Raw genomic sequence first — 8,091 nt, forward strand, 5'->3', positions numbered from 1 at the left:
ATAGCACCTTTAAGCCTCATTTCTGGTCTTTATTGAGGTCATTAAGTCATAAAATCGAATCTTGATGGGTATAACTCTTTAATGCATAAGTTTGTGGCCTTTTGGTGAAGTTGTGAATCTAGGGTTCCGGTTTGGACACCATTAAGCCATGCAAAGTTATAAAGTCAGGAACTTTATGAATGAAGACGTCCCTTTTGAATCAGATCTGAGTGTTGGGCTTAATGTCTTAAGGCATTAAAAAGTTTGGATTTGAAATTGGGCTTCAACATCGTACGCCAAGCGTACTAGGGTGGTACGTGGAGCGTACTCACCAGAATGGCTCTTGGGTCATTTTTGGGATTTTGGGTCGTTTTAGGTTTGGGCCTTGCTTTGTTGGGCTAAGTATAGGAAGGGTAAAATAAACTTTTATCCCTTGGTATGATAAAATAAGAATTGGGCCTTGGATTATGGGTGATTGCCTTAATTACTGATTAGAAATGATTTTTGGATATGGTCAGCGTGAGGATCCCGGTAGCAGCAACGCATGTGTGTTTTGGTTATCTCGAATAGAGGTGAGTAGGGATGAGAATTTGGCCCGAAAACCCAAACCGAACCGAAAACCGAACCGAACCGAACCGAATTAGACCCGAATAAGCAATTTGATTCGGTTTTCGGGTATCTATATAAGGCTTATTCGGTTTTCGGGTTATTCGGTCTGGGTTACCCGAATAAGGGCTTATTCGGTCCAAAAGGACCGAACCGAATATGAAAATTCACATTTTTTTCCCTTGCACGATTGCTTATTCGGTCTTGTGTTTTATCGATCGTTACCCAAAATACCCATGTAATACACCATAAAAAATCAACGAAATTGATATTCGATCATCCGGTAGCGTATTACACCAAATCGACAGTAGCGTATTACACCAAATCGAATACATTACTCTTTGACCGATTGAGGTTTTTCTCATCCTTGCGAGTTGCATCTGCTGCCCTTGTGAGTTGCGATAACCTTGAATCTTTGATCAGTCATCACTAGTTCAAAGTTCAAAGTCCATTAACGATAAGAAAAAAATCGGCCCTTGCGTTTGGAAAAAAATCGTCTCCTCATCCTCGTTTTCTAGTTTCTATTGTGATCAAACTCCATTCAAGTCATGGAAAATTGGGTTCTAAATCAAGAAACTCAAGTAAGTATTTGTATCTTAATCTACTACTCAATCTTTCAATGTGTTATTTGTAAATGTAATTTGGGTTATTCGGGTTATTTGGCTCCTTAATCATATTGTACATGTTATTTGGGTTATTCGGTTCAGAACCGAACCGAACCGAATAATACCCGAACCGAACCTGTATTGCTTATTTGGTTCGGTTTTCGGTTCATACAATTACCCTTATTCGGTTTTCGGTTTATTCGGGTTCGGGTCGGTTCGGTTCGGTTCCGGCCCGAATAACATTCCTAGAGGTGAGTCTCCTCACCGTACCCATGGGTCAAAGGCACCAATGTCAACCCATTAGGATATGTTATGTAGGATACTATCTGTCTTTGTGACTCTTGCATTGTATGATGGGTTGGGCCCATTGACATACATGTAGGGTTGGGCCTAACTATATAAGAGGGTTGTGCCCACTATATGTTGGAATGGGCTCATTATATGACATACTAGGCCCAATTGGTATATTGGGCTAGGACAATTTATTAGGAAGGGATATGCCCATTATTATGGGCTAGGCCCAAAGTGCGGGCTAGACCCAATGATATGTATGATATGTGGTATTTTGGTGAACTTGCTATATATGCTTTGTGCTTACATTATCATGTTTATGGTTTCAAGTACTTCTAGTTTGAAACGTAAGGGCTAGACGTGATTGCACAACATCCCTAAGAGTTTATTCCACATTTGATTGGTCGTGATTTTTACTTTGATGTTTAAATGCTATTTTTCACATTGAATGATTTGGGGAACAAAATGTTATATGAATTAATGTTTTAAAAATGAAAAATTTTCCTTGGATTCTTTTGGGATGTTACAGTAACTTTCCTTAATCCAATTCTTTAACTTTTTTGGGAACAAAATGTTATATGAATTAATGTTTTAAAAATGAAAAATTTTCCTTGGATTTTTTTGGGATGTTACAGTAACTTTCCTTAATTCAAGTCTTTAACATATTTAGAACGGTACTACCACAGTTGTAACGCCCCATTTTCTGGTATGTAATTTAAATAAGTATTTTTATTTCTTAAGGGGTACTCGACGAGTCTGTAGCCTGACTCGTCGAGTAGAGACGGGATGATCACACAAATTGAGTTGGCTACTCAACGAGTCCATATGCTGGGACTCGACGAGTCCACCTGTTTGGATGAAGCCCTAATTTTAAGGGTTTACACCCTATTTAAACGCATTAATGCGCCCCAACCTCGCCTCCATCACCCTCAGAGCATCTTTTACTGAACCCTAGCCCCTTAGAGAGAGTGTGGGTGATTGTTACTTTGTGAAGGAACTCTTGGAGCTAGTAGAAGAAGGAGAAGGTTGAAGAGTTCAAGGAAGAGGAAGTAGATCCAAAACACACTCATTTGTGGTCATATTTTCTGGTAATAAAGTCTCCATCTTGCTTATTGATCTAGTAGATCTTGTTTGTCCCCAAATTGTTGCTTTTAAGCCCCAAAACCCCAAACCCTTTGTGATGAAGCCTTATGGTCGGGTTATACTTCAGATCTGGACCCTCATTGCATTCTAGAAGTGTAAAGTTTCAGTTGTGGTCATGATTGAGGTCCCTCTTGAGCTTGGAACCCCATTAAAAGCTTAGATTTGGCATTTGAAGCCTTTAAAGCCATGCATGCACGTAAAGTTTGCAACTTTACGTGATAAGCATGCCCTAGAAGCTGGGATCTGTGATTTAGAGCCGATGCATGGCTCAAATCAAGTCTGTATGAAAAAGGACTGAATGGACGCGGCGAGTCGCAAGGTTGACCCGGCGAGTCATATGAAGATAGTCGTGGACTCGACGAGTTGGATGAGCAACTCGGCGAGCCCGATGAAGATTGCCTTAGACTCGACGAGTTGTTTGAACAACTCGGTGAGTCGGATGAGTTTTCCCGAGTAAAGTAGAGTTTGAGTGAAATAGCTTCATTCCTCCTTAGTTACACGTAAATTTAGCAACTTTACGTGTTCAGATGGTCCCAGGAGCTTAGATCTACGAGTTAGATGCTCTGGAATGGATTAGAAGCGATTATATGGATCTGTGCGTTAGGACTCGGCGAGTTGTTCTTCAGACTCGACGAGTCGAGTCGCAAGTTCCCCGTCTTTCTTTGATTTGTGAGTTCAGGGTGAATCAGTGAGTGGGAAGGGACTCGATGAGTTAATGTCCGAGTTAGTAATGGAGGGACTCGGCGAGTCTGCGCCCTGACTCGGCGAGTCCGGCAAACTGAGAGTTGACTTTGACCCGGGGTAGAGTAGTCATTTTACTCGGAGGACATTTTATAAGTACCTGATCTAGTGTTTTTGGGATTTGTAGTCGAACAGTTCTGGAGCAGTAGTCAGCCACTTTTAGAGTTAGCATCTCAGCAGCCAACATTACGAGGTGAGTTTCCTTCTAGTAGGAACGGGTCTACGGCCACAATGTCGGCCCATTTAGTTAGCAGTAGTCCCGAACTTTGGTCTGATACAGTAGTTCAGTGTGCTTGATGTTTTTGTGATTCAAGCATGTGTTTGTGCTATGTGTTCCGGACTTCGGTCCGATGCAGTATGCAGTATATGTGCTTATGCTAGTTGATATGTTTATGCTATGTTATGCGTAGTCAGTTTCCGGACTTCGGTCCGATGCAGGGGACACGGTCCCAGTCAGTTTCGAATTTCGGTCCGATGCAGTTAGTTCCGGAATTCGGTCTGATGCAAGGGACACGGTCCCAGTTAGTTTCGGAATTCGGTCTGATGCAAGGGACACGGTCCCAATTAGTTCCGGATTTCGGTCCGATGCAGAGGGCAAGACCCTGGTTAGTTCCGGACTACGGTCCGATGCAGTTTCCAGACTTCAGTCCGATGCAGTGGGCAAGGCCCAATAGTTGTTTATGTGTTATTGTATTGTATGTGGTAGTTTGGGGGAGCTCACTAAGCTTCGTGCTTACAATTTTAGTTTTGCACTACTAGAAAATAGACCTTTAATGACACGCTTTTTACGACACACACTGATTAATGATACGCAACAAGGCGTGCTCTAAAAATAATGTCAGATCTTTAGAAATTTGAAGAATTTAGGACGAGCATTTTTGCGTACCCTAAAATTAGTGTCTAATAAAAAATAAATTACAAAGACGGAGGGCGCTTATCTTAAATGTGCCCCCTCTACAAATGTCACTTTATAATTTTTTACTTAAACACGCGTTTTTAAAGGGGGAAATGAAATCCTTAAAATTTCTAAAATTTTGAAGTACCCCGCTTTCCACTCTCTTCTGTAGATCTCCCTTCATTCTCTCCCCATTCTCTCTGCAAACCCTAAGGCATTCCATTGCCACCACCAAACCCTAAAAACTCTCCTTATATTAGGGATAAACCACCCTGATTAAAGGAAAAATATCATATCGAGGGTTAATATCAATATTGCCGACAATAACTTTTTGGAGTCTAAAAGCCCTAATATCATGTCAAACTATAGGTTTTGTACAATCAGAGCTTGATGCTAAGGAAACAGAAAGCGACCCAGCCTACCACGAAACCTAAATTTAGGAATGAAGCTATGGAGGAGAAAGGGTTTGCTCTTCTTCCGATTAGCTCAAATATGGTTCAGGGGTTTAATTCATCCGATTGGCTCAAAAAAACCCTAGAGAAATCCAAAACATCATCAACAATAAACCGACATCTTCTGCTAAACCTCACATACGAAGCTTCGATGGTTCCCAATTAGCTCTATTGAAAACCTTGATATGTCCACGTTATCATTATTTGATGATGATGGTTCTCGATTGCTTGTGAAATTGAAGCTTCGAGAGAATCCATTGGATGGATAAGAAGAGGCGAAGACATGGATCAAGGTATGCTTCTACATCACAAGTGATTCACATCTGTGGTTATTTTTCCTGAAATTCTCAATTCTTCTGCTCTTTTCAATAGAAGGGGAATCGATTACACAAATTCCAGAGTGAACAGTACATCCTAGCTCCGGTGACGCCAAACAACAGCTAAATAAACTTGATTTCGGCTCCACGGGTCGGGTCAAGCTGTTGGAGCTCTCGGAGAACTGCCGGAGTGAAACTGATACGTTCTGTTTAGTCAAAGATCTTCCAGAATCAGGCAAGTGTACGAGCGTAGTGATATTCCCGGTTTCCGCTACTTTTTTTTGTAGATCTGGATTTGATGAAACGGTGAATCAACAAAGAGCTCCGGAAGCACTTTCGATCATGATTTCCGGTTTCTGAAATCGATTGGTGAGGATGGAAACGATCAATTCGAGTGCTTTGGCATAGAGAATCCATCGCGTCATTTGAGGGTTTTTTGGAAGGTTATAGATGATTTCCATTGAAGCGACGCCTTCTTCAACTTTATCGGAAGCTGTTATGATTCTCAACAAAGTCTCCACACATTTAGGCCTAACGTGTTCCTGAAATGTCTCGTCATTCTCACTCCCGTCTTTTATCAAACCACAGAATAGCTTCACGGTGATCGGACGACTGGGTTTTCGTGCTCGCATAACTGAACCAGTACTTGAACCGAAGAGATCTGATGATGAAATTGAACATAAATGAGCACCGATTGACGATGTAATCAAAGGAGAGAAACAGAAAATTGGAAAACTCACCTTCCGTAAAGTTTTCCTGATGTTTGAACCTAGAGGAGATTGAGAAACTACAAGGAACGTTCGAAGAATACTTTGTTGAACATTTGGTCCGTTTAATGAGATGAGAGAGAATAATTTAAAAACATCTTCTTCCGATTCCAGAAATGGAATCTCCTGTTGATCTAGTTCACCGGAAGTTAATGATAACGCTAGATTCATAATTGTGGCTACGACCTTTTCAGCCACAATCGACATTGATAAGCTTTCATGGAAGAGTATTCCAAACAACAGATCCACTGCACCTTGTTTGATCATTTTTAATCCATTTTTTGGCACACCTGAGTGTTTTTCTAGGGCTAAAATGGCAGCCTTCTTCATCTCTATATTAACGTGAGAAAGCATAGCAACAAGTGACTCTACTGCTCCGATTTCACAAATTGTAAGTTTTCCATGATCTGTCATATCAACTTCTGATAATGTCTCCGCCATTTCCCGTTGAACAGTTTCAGACCCTGTGCTGATTCGTTTTTTCATCATCAATTTCTATTGAACATTAATTACAGACATTATTGTTTACCTGAAGAAAGAAGGTGAAGCAGAGGTTCAAAATAATTAGCTCTGGCCATTTGCACGATATTTTGAGGAAGAAAAGAGTAATTATCCAAGAGTTTTTTGGCGTCAGTGGCAGCTTGAGGATCATCGCTACCAGATATGGTAACAAGAAGAAGTATGCAACCTTGACTACTCCCAATTATGTTTCTTGCCACCTCATTTTCTGATAATTCCATGAGCAATTGCAATGCCAACTTACTTTCTTTGATCTTTCGTGCTAGAGAACACACAATCAATTTGATGCCATCATGCGTTTTCGCTATGGTTTCCTGTAAGTTACCAATCGAAGATTATCAACTTTTAATTCTTTAGAGGTGTTTTGATGTGATTCTAAATTGATTCATACCTTCCTGTCATCGTTGTTGGTTGCAAGGATGCGAAGAATAACGAGAACATGCGATCTAACTTTAAAATTCTTGGTAGAAAGAAGCGAAACAAGAACAGGCAAGTAGTCTTCCATCATCAGCCATTCTTGATGAAGCTCTCTTTCCAAACACAAAACTCGAAGCTTCCCTAACAACACTATCACTTCTTCCTCCGCATTAGAAAGAATCTGCGACTTCATAGAACCAATAAAAATCATCGTGTTTCTATCTTTCCACTCTTCCATCGATTGAAGAAGCGTCTTATTAGTCCTCAAACTCGATGCTTTCAACGGCGTCTTCGTAATCGAACAACCATTATTCCCTTCCGCCAACCACTTCTCAATCACGTACCTCTCAAAGCTATGCCCCGACGGCGTTTCCACCGGATCTTCCATCACGTCGCCGGTGATTGGACAGTAAAACGATTGAAGCGGTTCTAACGGTTGCCGCCCTAACAAGTTTCTCTTACTAAAATACTTCTTTTTTTATATTCACTTTTTTTTTCTTTTAATTATTTCATACAGTTTATTGTTGGTTTATCTAAACTAACTTCAGGCTCAATGTAACTGCTTTATAAAATTCTCATTTAATTTTGGTTATGTAATAATAACAACTTATAAATTTACTAGTTTCAACAGGGAGGAGTTGGATTGAGGATGAGAATCTGTGGTCAGATTATATGTTTTGTGAACTGTCACTTTGCTGCACATCTGGATGTTGTTAACAGGCATAATGACTGCACATTGAGTTCATGATACTCCTTTCTGAGTTATGCATAACATATAAAAAACGAGGAATATCAAAACTGTATCCATGGCAGGTACTTCTCTAGTCTTTTTAACTATTTGTATTTTCTAGTTTCTTTAACTTTTAAATCGATTTTATTTTGTTAATTGAGGTTCTGTTTTTCCAGGTAGACTACCTTCAGGTGGATGGGGTGCTAAATCTTTTCTACTTAATCACTTTTTCTTAACCATTTGTCTTTTCTGGCATAGTGCTGGGAAAAGTTTTGTTACAGAAATCTTGATGTTATGTATAGTGTTTTCAATAAGAAAAGTGGCAATTCTTGTTCTTCCCTATGTGTCCATTTGTACAGAGAAGGTCCGGGTATTTTTGTATCTTATTAGTTGAGAATTAGTATTTATGTTCTTGAAGTTCATTATTTGTATGTAAGTGATGCAGGAAGAACATCTTGAAGCCTTACTGGAACCACTTGACAAGCATGTTCGTAGTTAATATAGAAGCCAAGGTGGAGGAACGCTTCCTAATGATACATTTGTTGATGTTTGCAAAATTGAGAAGACAAACTCTACTCAATAGATTGTTGGAAGAGGGCGTTTGTCAGAAGTTGGGATCATAGTAATTG

At 40.1% G+C, this 8,091-nt stretch overlaps 1 pseudogene; it reads right to left on the reverse strand.

Annotated features, from left to right (window-relative positions):
- Positions 1-5,013: 5,013 nt before the first annotated feature.
- LOC145075439 (U-box domain-containing protein 44-like) lies at positions 5,014-7,456 on the reverse strand (annotated as a pseudogene).
- Between the last annotated feature and the right edge of the window lie 635 nt (positions 7,457-8,091).

Source organism: Lactuca serriola, chromosome 9, assembly GCF_051521515.1.
Source record: "Lactuca serriola cultivar US96UC23 chromosome 9, Lser_US96UC23_V15, whole genome shotgun sequence".
Classification (NCBI taxonomy): Eukaryota; Viridiplantae; Streptophyta; class Magnoliopsida; order Asterales; family Asteraceae; genus Lactuca; species Lactuca serriola.